This window comes from Octopus bimaculoides, chromosome 3 (assembly GCF_001194135.2).
Source record: "Octopus bimaculoides isolate UCB-OBI-ISO-001 chromosome 3, ASM119413v2, whole genome shotgun sequence".
Lineage (NCBI taxonomy): Eukaryota > Metazoa > Mollusca > Cephalopoda > Octopoda > Octopodidae > Octopus > Octopus bimaculoides.
This window is the reverse complement of record NC_068983.1, coordinates 42,655,666-42,671,460: the sequence shown is the minus strand read 5'-3', so window position 1 is coordinate 42,671,460 and position 15,795 is coordinate 42,655,666. Positions and strand designations below refer to the sequence as shown.

Here is a 15,795-nt window from a genome sequence, read left to right as displayed (position 1 = left end):
AAATTTGCTAGAAGATATAATAAAAACCCTTTCTGGTATAGGCACAAGGCCTGGGATTCTGGGAGAAAGGTTTAGTTGATTACATTGACCCCAGTAATCAGCTAGAATTTATTTTATCAACCTCCAGAGGATAAAAACAAAGTCGACCTCGGCAAAATTTGAACTGAGAACATATAAATGGATGAAACGCTGTGAAGCATTTTGTCCAGCGTGCTAACAATTCTGCCAGCTCACCATGATAATGATTTCAATTTTTGGTACAAGGCCTGCAATTCCGGGGCAGGGGAAAAATTGCTTATATCAACCCCTAGTACTCAGCTGGTTCTTGTTTAATTAACCCCCAAAAGGAAGAAAGACAAAGTCAACCCAGTGGAATTTGAACTCAGAATGTGACAGACGAAATGCTACGAAGTATTTGGTCTGGTGCACTTTCATTTCACCCAGCTCTCACTGCCTTAGATACAATAATAATAATAAAAATGATGATTATTGTTGTTGTTATTATTATTCTTCTAATCCTGTATGGTATTTAGTGAATCTGTATTATTTAAATGACGGATTAAGACATTTGACATTGTAAGTAGTGAAGGGAACAATCAGCAAACCATCACCACCACCACCACCACCACCATCAATTAGCAATAGACCAACTAGCTTCATTATAGCAAGTTTATGTCAATATTTTTCTTCAAGTTTGACTTCCGCGAGACAACAGTGTATTGGTCAAGGACGAACAGACTACTGCCAGACACGATAATGTGATATTTTACCATCTTCAGAAATGCCATAGTAACTGTAGCGCTTGCTCTTCTTTCCTTCTGTGCACACACGTTTGTGTGCATGTGCATGCACGTGTGTGCAAATGCCTCTGTGTGTGTGTGTGTGTGTGTGTGATTGTATGCGTGTGTTTACTCTCCTTGGAGTTAGTTTTATGAAATGCTGGCATTGTCTGTCTTTGATTTATTAGGATTATTATTATTATTTTTTTTTTTTTTTCCATGAAATGTTTTTGTTGTTGTTAAAACAGTTGTTGGCATCAGTCTTTGCCAGGCTGAGGGTGCATATTTTGCTGCATGCACGTGCATCCACATGCATACACACACATACATACTCAAGCTCTCACACATTCAGGCACAAAAACACAAGCATTCACATGCATACATGTACACATTGTCTCACACACATGCATACTCCTACATACACACACTCTCACTTACAAGCACAAACTCACATGCATTTACATGCAGACACACGTGCTCTCACACAGACAGACACTGACTCACATGCATTCACATACACATGCAGGCACACACATGCATATTCATAGGCATAGACATATATTGGTATACTCACACGCATGCACATACCTACCCACACATACATTTATACTCGCGCACACATACACAAAATCTCATGCACGCATGTATACTCACATGTATATTCATATGCATATGTATGCACATGCTCATATGTATATATGCATACTCACACATACATGCATACTCATGCGCACATACACTTGCACACATCCACATTTGTTTGTAATTATTGATGTTTAATGATAATTGTAATTGATAATTAAGGCAGACTGTTGATAGGACTAGGAGTGCCAGATAAATGCCTTGTTGCAATTGTTTTGGTTGTTTACATTCTGAGTTCAAGTTCTGTCAAGGACAGCTTCACTTTCCACCCTTCAGGGGTCGGTAAAGAACCAGTCAAATATTGGGGATCGATTCTGCTTTCTTATTCTCTCTCTCTCACTGTCCCTACCCACCTCTCTGCCACTCTGTCTTTCTCACCTTCGTCTTTGTCTGTGCTTCCCCATTCCTCTCACTCTCTCTCTCTCTCTCTCTCTCTCTCTCTCTCTCTCTCTGTCTGCCTGTCTCCCCACCTCTCTCTGAGTCAGCTATGCTGTGTTGTGTGAGAGTTGTCAGAACCAGTCACAGAGTTCCATTCCTCCAAAACATGGCAGCAGGTTGGACTAGAAGCCAGCAATCTCACATGTTCCAAAAAACTATCCACAGCCAAGCGCTGGGCTTCACCGAGGCAAAGTGGCTGAGTTCCTTTCGAGCACTGGGCCTCACAGAGGCAAGGTGGCTGAGTCCCTTTCAAGCATTGGGCTTCACAGAGGCAAAGTGGCCGAGTTCTTTTCAAGCACTGGGTCTCATAGAGGGAACTAGGCCGAGTTCTTTTCAAGCATTGGGCTTCATGGAGGCAAAGTGGTTGAGTTCCTTTTGAGTGTTGGGCCTCATAGGAGCAATGACTGAGACCTTTGTCATTATGTTGTGCTTGAGAAGATCCATCAAGCTGAGCAAAGCCATTGGTGTCATGCAAATGGCACCCATGCTGGTGGCACATAGAAGCACCCATTACACTTTCAGAGTGGTTGGTGTTAGGAAGGGTATCTAGCCATAGAAAACCATACCAAATCAGACTGGAGTCTGGTGCAGCCTTCCAGCTTATAGTCCTGGTCAAGCTGTCCAACCCATGCCAGCAGGGTCAATGGACGCTAAATGATGATGATGAGGTGGAAGAGGAGGAGAACCTACAGAATATGGCTGGCATTGATGCACTGATGTGTTGCACAGCACAGAATGGTTATAAAAAAAAGACAACAGGGAAAACCGTTGATATATCGCATAAATTACTTGTTTGTTTATCATGAGAAACAATAATGACTTAATGTACTCTAACCCTTCAACTAACAGGTGAGGATAGTCAGCATTAATTTGTATTTTTATCATATTCCTGGTGGAGTGATTTGTCAATTGTTTTATTGATGTAGCTTTATACACACACATATGGCCAGGTATAGTAGGAGTGTGAGTGTACAGAGACATGAGAACAGGCAAGACATAGACAAGTATTATACACATGCGTAGGAGTGGCTGTGTGGTAAGTAGCTTGTTTACTAACCACATGGTTCCGGGTTCAGTCCCACTGTGTGGCACCTTGGACAGGTGTCTTCTACTATAGCCTCAGGCTGAATTTGGTAGACAGAAACTGAAAGAGGCCTGTCGTATAAATATATATGTGTATATATGTATGTATATGTTTGTGTGTCTATGTTTGTCCCCCTAACATCACTTGGCAATCAATGCTAGTGTGTTTACGTCCCCGTAACCTAGTGGTTCAGCAAAAGGTATCAATAGGATAAGTACTAGCCTTACAAAGAATAAGTCCTGGGGTTGATTTGCTTGACTAAAGGTGGTGCCCCAGCATGGCCACAGTCAAATGACTGAAACGAATAAAAGAATGCATTCAGTTCTTTTTTTGTTTGTTTTGTCTTTTACTTGTTTCTGTCATACTCTGGGATATTCCAGAAACAGCTGTATGGCTTTGAATTTTTTTCCAATAATAATGTATATGTTTGCCTTGCCTTAATGTTTGTTGTCCTCTTTTGCAATTATATATATATATTCACAAATATATATATATCTACATATAATTGAAGGCATGTGGTTTAGTGGCTAGGGTGTTGTGTAATGATGGTTTTGGTTCCTGGACCATGCAGTGCATTCTGTTCTTGAGCAAAACACTTCACTCCATATTTGCTCCAGACCAGTAGGCTGTAAATAAGTCCCAGCGAATGCTCAGAATTTAACTCTGCAATGAACTGGCATCCAGTTTGGGATGTGGAGCATGTCGTACTTTCAGTAACTTATACATAATGGAAACTTGGTTAGAAGTGCAATGGGACCACAGACAGCCTGGCTGGGAAGAAACCTCGTATGTTGGAGATATGCATAACTAATCAGTAGCATGTGGATCCGCTAACCCTTTTGATACCAGTCCACCTGAGGCTACCCCTAGTTCTGTAATTTAAACTTCTGCTTTTAAAATGATTAAATTTAAACCGTCTGAAATTTTCAAAACATTGTTTCAACATTCCTAGCATTAACTTAGTAATGAAATAATTATTTTACTAAATTCTTACTTTCAAAAAATTAATTGAAACAAGGCAGTGTATTCACTAAGAATGTACTAACAAAAGAGTTAAAGAGATCTAGATGAAAAATATGGTGAAAAATAGGGTTAAAGTGATCTAAATTGAAAACTCCTACCAAAGTTCATGTTCTGTTTCATATACGAGATTAATAACAGCAAAGTTATTTCCCTACAGTCTTCATATTTTATAAATTAATTGTAATAAAGACAGTGTATTTTAATAAAAATATGGTAACAAAAAAGAAATAAAGTGATGTAAATTTAAATTTCCCATCAAAAGTTCCACATTAATTTATAATCTCAACACCAACTTAATCATGACAAAATTATTTTACTAAATTTGTTATTTTCAAAATTTATAGAAATAAATGCAGTGTTTATATTTTAATAGAAATATGGTAAAAAACAAAAGGTTAAATATTTCTTTTATACTTAAAAGCGCTCTCTAGAAATATGGTAAAAAGAGGAAGGTTAAATATTTTTCTTACACTTAAGAGCTCCCTAGAAGTAGTTAACTAATTAAGTTTGGAGTTGGATATTCAAGAACAGTGGTTCTCAATCCTGTTTTACCTGTGGACCTCTTTGATTCCCTTTTTCTACCTGTTGGATCCCTGCATGACTAATATTTAAAAATTAGTCTTAGAGGCACAGGAGTGGCTGTGTGGTAAGAAGCTTGCTTCCCAACTACATGGTTCTGCATTGAGTACCACTGCATGGCACCTTGAGTAAGTGTCTTTTACTATATCCTGGGGCTGACCAAAGTCTTGTGAATGGATTTGGTAGATGGAAACTGAAAGAAGCCTGTCGTATATATGTGTGTCAGTGTGTGTTCATACATGTATTTATGTCTGTGTTTGTCCCCCCACCATCACTTGACAACCAATGATGGTGTGTTTACATCACTGCAACTTGGTGGTTCAGCAAAAGAGACTGATAGAATAAGTACTGGGCTTACAAAAAATAAGTCCTGGGGTCAATTTGTTCGAGTAAAGCCAGTGCTCCAGCATGGCAGCAGTCAAATGACTGAAACAAATAGAATAAAAAAAGAAATGAGTTATAGACACTTGTTTTACAATTCCTATTTTGTTTTTCACCGATTCACTTGTGGAAGTTTGCAACAACGTTCTCTTTGGGAACGGGTTTCAGTGGTTGGAAACCTGTTGAACTATGTAGAGTAAAGAAAGAAACCCTCACTAAGGTGATGACAGGCGACCAAGATCTTTGGAGATATGCAGTGCTTGAGAAGACTCAGCAAGCCAAGTGAGACCGTTACTGTGGCCTATGCCAGTGCAGCATAACCGACCCATTTAAGAGTACCCTTCAATCATTGGGCAATAAACAGCACTTGCAAAGACCTGTTGAGGCAAGTGAAATCATTGTCGTAGCCGATGACAGCACCTCCTGATTGGCACCCGTGCCGGTGGCACGTAAAAGGCACCATTCGAGTGTGATTGTTGCCAGTGCTGCCTGACTGGCTCCTGTGCCGGTGGCATGCAAAAAGCCCCATTTGAGTATGGTCGATGCCAGTGCCACATGATGGGTTCTTTGCTGGTTAAAATCACTATTCAAGCTTGATCGTTGCCAGCACTGCCTGACTGGCTCCCATGCCGGTGGCATGTAAAAAGCACCATTCAAGCATGGTCAATGCCAGTACCGCTTGACTGGCCCTCATGCCGGTGGTATGTAAAAAGCACCCACTACACTCTTGGAGTGGTTGGCATCAGGAAGGGCATCCAGCTGTAGAAACCTTGCCAAATTAGATTGGAGCCTGGTGCAGCCTTCTGGCTTGCCAGCTCTGTCAGACTGTCCAACCCATGCCAGCATGGAAAGCGGACATTAAATGACGACAATGATTATGAAACGTGGTTGTTTCTTACAGGAGATACACATCTAAAGCAAAATTGTTTTCATTAGCCCCTAAAATACTACTGTGAGCCCCCATTGTACTGTTTTGCTTGTGTGGACCCCACAAAATCTAATATAGAACCTCAGGAGTCAGAAGCATAATTGTTAGAACAGAGCTTTTGACTCTGGTGGCAACTGGAGGATTCTCTCTCTGAGCAATGAATAAAATGTTTTTGTGGGAAGTCATGGTGCATGGAAGTGGAGTATGGGTTTTGTGGAAGATAAATGGAAGGTGGAAAGAAATGAAGTGAGCTTGCTCTGCTGGATGTGAAATGTTAATGTGTATAAATAAATACTGGAGAGAAAAATTGGTAATGAAGGAATTGGATAAATGTGGAAAAGAGAAGACTACAGTTGTATGGACATGATAGTGGTGTAAAGAGGTAGTTAGTTGGGTGGATGAGTAGAAGGGGCCTTTGGAGAAACCCAGGGAGAAATGGGAAGTAGTAATGAAGGGTGATCTCAGGAAAAGGGACAGCAAAGAATTACATCAAACAGAGAAGATGCTGTGTTAGTGATGACCAGTTCAATCCTTGCAAGCATAAAACATGGACATAAGATAATGATGGTAGAACCTATGATACTTTGATGAAATAAATGAGTTAATGCGGAAGTTTCTATAAGGTCACTTGTCTTGCTAGAAATTGCAGCCAAATTTTTAATTACCACCTACTGTCATGAAAAAGGAAGGGCACATAAAATGGTCTTATATATTACTGTATTTATTAAAAAAAAAATGAAGAAAAATATAGCAAGTTTACAGTTAGAATGTATGTGTATGTCATGGTGTCAGCCAAACTATTAGATGTTACATCACTGATCACAATGCGCTTTGCATTGTTGTAGCTTTCTAATGATGCCACCCTGCTTGCTAGCCAGGCAGGCCAACATTGACCCTGATTGGAATAGTTGACTGGAGTAACAGGAAATGGAGTGTTCTGTTTAAGACAACATGCTGCCTGGTCCAGAAATCGAAACCATGATCTTATGTTCATGAGTGCAACACCACTGACCACTTGTCCATGCACCTTCACATGTGTGCATATGAGTACATATATATATTTATATATATGGTGTGTTATGTGAATTTATGGAAAGGAATCCCATAAAACTCAACAAATTTGTTAGAAATGGAGAAGAGATGTTAAAATTTAAGAGAATTTTAATTCTTGCAAACAATCATGTTGAAAAGCAATATTAAAATCATGCAAATTAATGGTTGAATCGAAATAATTGAATTAATCAAATTAAGAAAGAAATACGAGTCGAGTTAGTTTTAGTTTATACCTAACTAGACTCACATTTTTTATTTCTTTCTCATAAGGACAAATATGGATATCCGAAATTATACTCTATTTCCTTTACGAAGTCCTTTCTAATAATCTTTTGTTTCTACTTCTTGCACTGAAGAGAACAGTGATATATAATTAATTAATTTATTTCTATTCAGCCATGAATTTGCATGATTTTAATACCTCTGTTCGAAATGATTGTTTGCATGAATTAAAATTCTCTTAAATTTCAACATCTCTTCTCCATTTTTAACAATATTGTTGAGTTTTATGGGATTTCTTTCTATAAATTCACAACACATCATATATAAATATTATTGTCATATCCGCAAATTTACGCCTGTAAACTACCAGCAAAATATGAAGAATCTATATTAGAAATCTGTTTTGGAATCCTCCAAATTAAAGGACAAAATATAATTCTACCTTTTTGCACACACACACACACACACACACACACACACACATATAAATAATCAGAAAATGGAGAAAGCCTCAGATTGACAAAGACATCGATTGGACCAAATTTATAGCTTATTTTTTAATACAAAGCATGACATAACAAATAGGTGACATCACTTACTTGTTATGCTTTGTATTAATAAGTTATAAACGTGGTCCAATTGCTGTGTTTGTTAATCTGAGGTTTTCTCCATTTTCTGATTATTTGCATCGGTTCCTCATAAACTCTTATCTTGTTATTACCTGCACTCTACATGCATGGTATGCCTGCACACCAATGCCCGGGATAATTAAACGGATAACGGATACAGATGGTATATACGGATATTTGATCTGTTAGTTGGTTGTTATAACCGCTAACTATGTTTACACTATATACATACATATATATATATATATATATATATATATACACACACACACATACATATATATCATCATCATCGTTTAACGTTCGCTTTCCATACTAGCATGGGTTGGATGATCTGACTGCGGACTGGTGAACAAGATAGCTGCACAAAGCTCCAATCTGATTTGGCAGTTTCTACAGCTGGATGCCCTTCCTAACGCCAACCACTCTGTGAGTGTAGTGGCTGCTTTTATGTGCCACCGGCACAAGGGCCAGTCTGGCGGTACTGGCAACAGCCACGCTCAAATGGTGCTTTTACGTGCCATATATACATATATACATATATGTATACACACACACATGTGTGTGTGTGGAATAAGACTGACCTTAGGCTATATATCAAAACCAACAATAATCAATAGATATTAACTTGATGATAAGGAATATTTAAATTTTTGTTTTCTCTCCTTTTTTTCTCTTCCTCTCTCTTTTCTCTGCCTCCCTCTCTCTCGTTCCTCTTATCTTTCATATTTCTATTATATATTAACTTGACTCTTACTTCCTAAGAATCTTATCAAAATTTCTCTATTTCTAATTACTAATTATAAAGTTCTTCAACTTAATTAAACTGCTTTGTTATCTTCTCATTTCTGTTCAGCATATTACCTTATCCTTGACCCTGCCCCTTGGGCACAATGCCATCATTAGCACATCTCATTTTTATCATCATTTTTCACAAACTACATAAATGAAGTGAGGCTCCTTTAATAGTAGCAGTTATGTATTGGTTGATCTGCCTCAAGTTTAAAACATTGAGTTACACACGCACTTAGTGTAACTAAGACAGCATATTAGCTTAACTAGTGTTAACTTACTATTAAAAAACTAGGAAATTCTATCAAAAATCTCATTTAAAAAAAAACCCTCAATAACGATAACAATGGAATTGGAATTCAGCTTAGCTGAAGAATGCTTAATGAAACTAATACTTGTAGTGAAATGTTACTCTTAAGCAGGACATGGCACAATATTATTTCATATATGTGGGTGTGTGGTTAAGGAACTTGCTTCCTACCTCAGGCCTCACTTACAAAATAACGATCTTTCTTCATTTTGCTGCCTTTACTAATTCTACACAACTTTTACCATCTCTCAAACAGTGTCAACTTTCACCCAGTCTTACCCAATGCATCTATCTATCTGGCTCTCAACTCTGTCTCATCCCTCACAGGTCCTACTTAGCAGTTTTACCCGACTGCCCGAACTCACCATTCATATGCAATCCCCCTCCACCTGCCTGTCATATTTTTTCTACAAATCTCTAACCCTGTTGACCCTTTAGCATTGAAACTGGCCATATTTGACCCAACACCAACCATTTTACAACATGTAGTTTGTGTTTTTCTCATACGACCAGCATTAGTGAGGTTACCATGCAGCTTGCAAGAGTGAGGGTGGAGATGTCATGTTAGCAGATGAGGGTTAAGGCAAGAAATGATTGGGGTAGAGCAAATTCTTGCAGAGGAACTACATGGTTATTCATGTCTTGAGGAGAGAGGAACAATTAACCAGTAATAGCTATGAAGAGCTAGATATTAGTGAGTGTCCAGGTGGCATCTCAAAATATGACGCGAGTAAAAGTGAGAGGGGTCTGAGTGACTTGGATGGAGTGTGAGTGGAGACTCTGTCAAAAAAAAAGAAAGAAAAGAAACTTGTCAGTGGGAGTAATAACTCACTGAAATTTCTGTTCCATTTCTTTTCACAGTGATGCCTAACTACAAATTTAAGCCACTTAGGATGTGACTATAGATGCCATCTACTTCATGTAATTCTTTCAAGCATTTGATGAGAAAATGTTTGAAAAATATCTAATATTGTACACAATATGTTAATGACTAGTCCGGTAGAAAATATAGTACAGGAAACAATTTCGTATCCTGAACAGTTCCGTGTTATAGGACAATATAGTACTGTAGTCATTTTGGTCACTTAAACACTTGAGGATGTTTTGACAATATCATAATCAGTTTATAGACATTAGTGATGTAGTAATGAGTCTGCTTTTTGTATGGTCAGGCAAACTGGTATTTGATGAGGGACATAACACTTATAGGTTCAGTTCTAATGACTAAGCCTTTCAAATTACTCCTAGCTACTCTTGTACATCTGCCACATAAGAAGTCTACTATCACCATTAACTTACCACTAAACCTGTATCCATAGTTTTCACTGGATGTATCATAAATTTCAGCTTACTCCTTCCTTTTCTACATATCAAGCATGGTCATTTCCTGAGAACAGCAGGTTCACAACTTCTTTCCTACTTTTTAACTTTTATCCTTTGCTGTGTTAAATCTGAGGTGTCTTCATTCAAATGTTTGCTTCTAGATCTCTAATTTCTTCTTGAATTCTTCTACAGAATTACCTGTAAAAAAGTTGTCAGTGTACAGGAGTCTGCATGAATATCTAGTCTTAAATTCCTTTGTCGTAGTCTTTAGAATTAAAATACACCTGTGCTGGTGCCACTTAAAAAGCACTTGTGCTAGTACCACATTAAAAACACCCAGTACATTCTGTAAAGTGGTTGGTGTTAGGAAGGGAATCCAGTCATTGAAGCCATGTCAAAACAAACTGGAGCCTGGTACAGCTCTCTGGCTTGCCATCTCTTCTCAAACTGTCTGACCCATTGCCAGCATGGTAAAGAGAAGTTAAATGATGATGTAGTGGGAATTGAGCCCTGACAGACTCCTATCTGCACTCTGAATTCATCATTGGGTTCATTGCCATTTTGCTCATGTTGCTGCCTAGCTGACTGTGCCTCTGTATGGGTTGCATGAACACCCCTCACAAGTTTTTCAATTTCTTTAGCAACCACCATGGAACCCTGTCAAAAATCTTGTCTGGATTGGCAAATGCAAAGCATTGGATTTGCTCCAAGGAAAGTAATTTCTGCTGCAGTTATTTCATTAGGGAAATGACATTAGTGATCAGTGAAACCGCTTTCTGGCACAAAGCTGAACTGCATCTCTTTGAGGTTGATTCTTCTTTGTAAGCAACAGTGGTTATAATTCTTCCTGTAACTTTCATAATCTGGATAACGCTTGAGCTATTTCAGAAGTTTCTCCTCGGATTACTCTACTTCAATTAACTCTGCTCCATCTCTAAACTATCTGCCTTGTGATTTTGTAGCAGCTTATTGATCCTTGTTTATGCATTTTGTATTAACTAAAGTACAACTTGATGTTGTGACTAATATCAGCTGTTTCTTCCATCGACTCTTTTCTGCTTTCACAAGTTTTCCTGTTTTGTCTTTTGTATTCCTACATTCATCAGAAAAAAACAATAGAGCCGTAATAAAAGCTGCATTGGTTGTATAGATTATTGATGATGATGATGATGATGATGATGTTGCATGTTCATGTAAAGTAAAGAGTCTTTAGTGAGGCCATAGTGAAGTTTTAAATAATTAATCTTATATGCTGATTGTATCAAGTCTTAATGTCTGTCATTACTGAAAGCGTGTTGATGTGTATTAAGGGAAAACGAAAACGTGTGGTGAATACACTATCAGCAGCTCAAATCAGTCCACTGATGATTTCTTGAGCTTATCTTTTGTTGTTGTCATTCTGCCAAATTGTAATGAAAACAGCCAAACAATCGTTATTCATTGCTGAGGCTGGATAATATTATCAGTTTCACACAGGAGTTTTCTTGAAGCTAATTATTTCAATGTTATTTTACTGGGCTCTTGTATTTCTTTGCATGTGGCCCACAGTAACTTTAAACGTTTTGGTGCAGTATTTTTTTTAAAAGATACACTGCTTCTGTTTCAGTTAATCTTGAAAATGGCAAAGACTTTAGTATAATAATTTTGTCATTATAAAGCAGGTTTTTGGAACATAACCACATTGGTAATGGGAAGTTCATCCTGCATGTCCTTCCTAATTCTGTGCTAAAGCAAGCATTGGAGCAGAATGCAATCATCAGACCTGTTGGATCCTACCATACCACCCAACCCATATTAGCTTGGAACATGAACATTTAATGATAATCTCTATCCTTTTATCTTTTACTTGTTACATGAACAGATTGTGGCCATGCTGTTGCACCTCCATGAAGAATTTTTTTGTTAAATGAATCAACCTCAGCACTTGAGCCTGGGCTTAATGTATCAGACTCTTCCACAAAAACGGTAAATTATGGGGATGTAAAGGCACCAACACCAGTTGTCAGGTGGTGGTGGGGGACAGACAGACAGACACACACACACATATACACACACATGCTTCTTTTAGTTTCTGTCTATTGTATTCACTCGCAAGGTTTTGGTTGGTCTGAGGCTGTTGTAGAAGACACTTGCCCGAAGTGCCACACGACAGGACTGAACCCAGAACCATGTGGTTGGGAAGCAAACTTCTTACCACACAGTCATGCTTGCACCTATAACGATATTAACATGCAAATTTCAGGGCAGAGATTTTTTTATTTTTATTTAGATGAGTTCAAAATATGAAGTTATCGTCATAGAAACAGGGTCAGTTAGTCTTGAAAGGGTGAAAGTGAACCAGCAAAGCCTCAAGACACTGGTGATGAATTGTCAGTCAGTTTGATCTGAATACTCTAATCACTAAATGATGATGTGTCTTCCATGGGGTAAAAAAGAGATGTGTTCTGGTTTCAGAGAGAGCTTTTTATTGGAGGAGTGAGGTGGGAAGATGAAGTATTCAATAGTAGAACTGGGATAAATAGATTTGTGGGTGAAGAACTGGAAAGGCAGAGAGCAATAGGGAAAGCAACAAGAATCACATAAACAAAAATGAGCTTGTTTAGTCAGTGATGAAATTGTCATTCGCATCAACTGTATTCTTATTTACTGGTCCATGTCTAACTGAGATGCAATAGTGGTTGTGTGGTTAAGAAACTTGTTTCCCAATAGCATGCTCTTGGGTCCAGTCCTACTGCATGGCACATTCAGCAAGTGTCTTTTACGATAGCCTTTGGCCCACTAAAGCCTCGGTTGACAGGAACTGGAAGAACCATCACATATGTATATACAGGGGGAGGGGTAAGAGTAGGTATACAGTTATGAAAAAAGAAAATGATACTCATTTCTATCAAAAAAATTAAAAGTTGTGATAAAAGTATTATTATAGTTATGATTAATGACACTGAAAATATCAAAAATGAGGCCAATTAAAAATTTTTTTGATAAAAATAAAGGAGTATTGTACATATTTTCTTCTTTCATAATTGTACCTTACTGTATGTATTTGTTTGTATCCTTTTCTTAAAATTATGTGTTGGTTGTAAATGGGTATCACTGTCATACAAGTGATGTTGTCTGTTTCCAATCTTCTGTGAAAAATATGTTTGGCAATTGGGAAATCTTACATTAGCTGGAAACAAGTGCAGATTGGCGACGGGAATGGCATCTGGCTGTAGAAAATCTGTCTCAACAACTTCTGTTCAGCCCATGCAAGCACAGGAAAATGGACGTTGAATGATGATGATTAGTATCTGGTTGTAGAATGCTGAATGCAGAAGTTCTGTAAGGCCAGACATGTTGCAAGGTTCACAGACACTAACTGGACCTTTGCAGTTTCTGAGTGGTTGTGAAGGGATTGGATAAAGCCACTTAGAAGGTCTCTACATTAATGGGAAGATGATTTAAACGATTTGGGCCAAGATGGAAAGGAAGGGCAATCAAGAAAGAATTGGAAGCGCATTGTGACCAGTGGTTAATGTACAACATCCTCTTGTCTGGTTGATACAATGATATGTGAAATAAAAAGCAGAAAGTGTGGTATTCAAAGCTTTATAGAACATACGTGTTTCAGCAAGATGCCGCAATAATTACAACACATGTTCTATAAAGTTGTGGATACAATTGGGTTTTTTCCTTTCCCCTATAATTTGGCTTGTATTCAACACTCTATCCGTTTCTCAGTTTGGATACTCAAGTGGATTACTAAGTCCAGTGTTGAGTCTGAGTTTGGTTACGTATTACACGTTAATGTGCCTCCCTTATTTTAAATATATAAACTCAGCAAGATGCCAAAATAATTAAAACACATGTGCATTCTGTAAAGCTGTGTATACAACTGGTTTCTCCCCACCTTTTCCTTATAAATTGGTTAGTATTCCACACTATCGTATCCTGAGTTTATTGCCCTGCATCATACTATATTGGATACTAAAGTAGATTGTTAAGTCCAGTGTTGAGCCTGAATTTGGTTGCGTATCGCACATTAATGTGCCGTTATTTTGATATATAATCTCATTTGTTTCTAAGTCATATTTTTCGTTTTCACACCACTGGAAATTTGCTGAATATAGTAGCAGCAGCAGCAGTAGTAGTAGAAGTAGTAGTATGGTGGGGCATGCACTGTAGTAGTGCTATGCTGTATCCACCATTTGTTAACAATTGGGGATTGGCATGTCAAAGTATTAACCCAATGTCTCCATTTCTATTAACAGGTGACAAAAAGGGGTTGAGGTAGAATCTGCGCTCCAACCTTGTAAAAATGTCACAGGTAACTACTGCCCAAACATATCCACGGCTTAGAGGTTTGTTACTTTAGTGATGGAGAGGCATCATCTGCTCATCATTACCATCCTTTAACGTCCATTTTACATGCCAGCATGGGTTGGACAGCTTGACTGAGGACTGGCAAACCAGGAGGCTGCACCAAGACCCAATCTGATTTAGTAATATTTCTACAGCTGGATGCTCTTCCTAACTCCAACCACTCTGAGCGTGTAATGGATGTTTGTACATACCACTGGTATGGGAGCCAGCCAGGTGGCACTGACATCAGCCATGCATGAATGGTGCTTTTCTTTTTACATGCCAGTCAAGTGGCACTGGCACTGGCCACACTCAAATGGTGCATTTTACGTGCTGCTGGCATGGGTGCCAGTCAGGTGGCACTGAAGTATTGAGGCATTATTTTACTGCCCTTTCTATCACTAAACCCTTACCAGTGTTTCAAGTAAAGGCTATTTTTATTATTTTATTTTATTTGTCTATGAGTCATCAACAGTCAGCAGACGACTCATAGACACGGGGAAATGACTGTAAGTCATCGCCCATAGCAGCAGTTTTCGGAGAGGACTAATACCCGCCTGCCACAAACATGTACGTATGTTCCCAACCCCATCATACCTTGTTTCTCTCTCCATTTTTCACAATGACTGGCCTTTTTGGACACCTTAATTGCCAAATTGACTACAGTACCACATTGTCTACAACACGGAGCTGTTCATGATACTAAATTGTTTCCTGTACTATATTTTCTACTAGACTAAAATAAACTCTGCTAGACGTAGTTTAGATTTTCTCTCATCTGTACTTCCAAGCATGTAAGAGGGATATTTGTACATGTGTGTTTGTGGATATAAATACATATGGATCGTTTAACGTCCGTTTTCCATTCTGCCTGGGTTGGACGGTAAGTTGCTATCTCACGTTGTTGTGGATTCTGCTTTAAGTATGTAATTTCTTGCTTTCACACCGTTCTTTAGAATTATTGAGGTCTTCTGGTAACCCATTGGAAACAATTGCAAACAAGAAGAAAAAAAAAAACGAAACAAAATAAAAACTTACCTCTGAATTTGTGGAGTAAGGGAGATAACTTCCATTTCCCATGTTACTATTTAATGGAGTTATCTCCTTTTAGTGTCGTTATCAATCGTTTACTTTTTCTCTGTGGTTGGCCTATGAATAGTTAAAAAGAAAGAAAGGATAATAAGCATATATATATATATATAATTATATGAAATAAGCATATATATATATATATATATATATATAAATATATATATATATATATATATATA

General features: G+C 38.1%; 1 protein-coding gene and 1 long non-coding RNA gene across 8 annotated transcripts in view; one reads left to right on the top strand and one right to left on the bottom strand.

Annotated features, from left to right (window-relative positions):
- LOC106869993 (adenosylhomocysteinase-like 1) overlaps positions 1 to 15,795 on the top strand; it is a 420,486-nt gene that overhangs the window by 159,232 nt on the left and 245,459 nt on the right. The gene's annotated exons all lie outside the window — the stretch shown is intronic.
- The window catches only part of LOC106869995 (uncharacterized), a 279,440-nt gene that overhangs the window by 173,061 nt on the left and 90,584 nt on the right, over positions 1 to 15,795 (bottom strand). Inside the window, exon 3 of the long non-coding RNA XR_001409476.2 lies at positions 15,563 to 15,673. This is a non-coding gene — a long non-coding RNA (uncharacterized LOC106869995). The remainder of the gene's footprint in view (positions 1 to 15,562; positions 15,674 to 15,795) is intronic.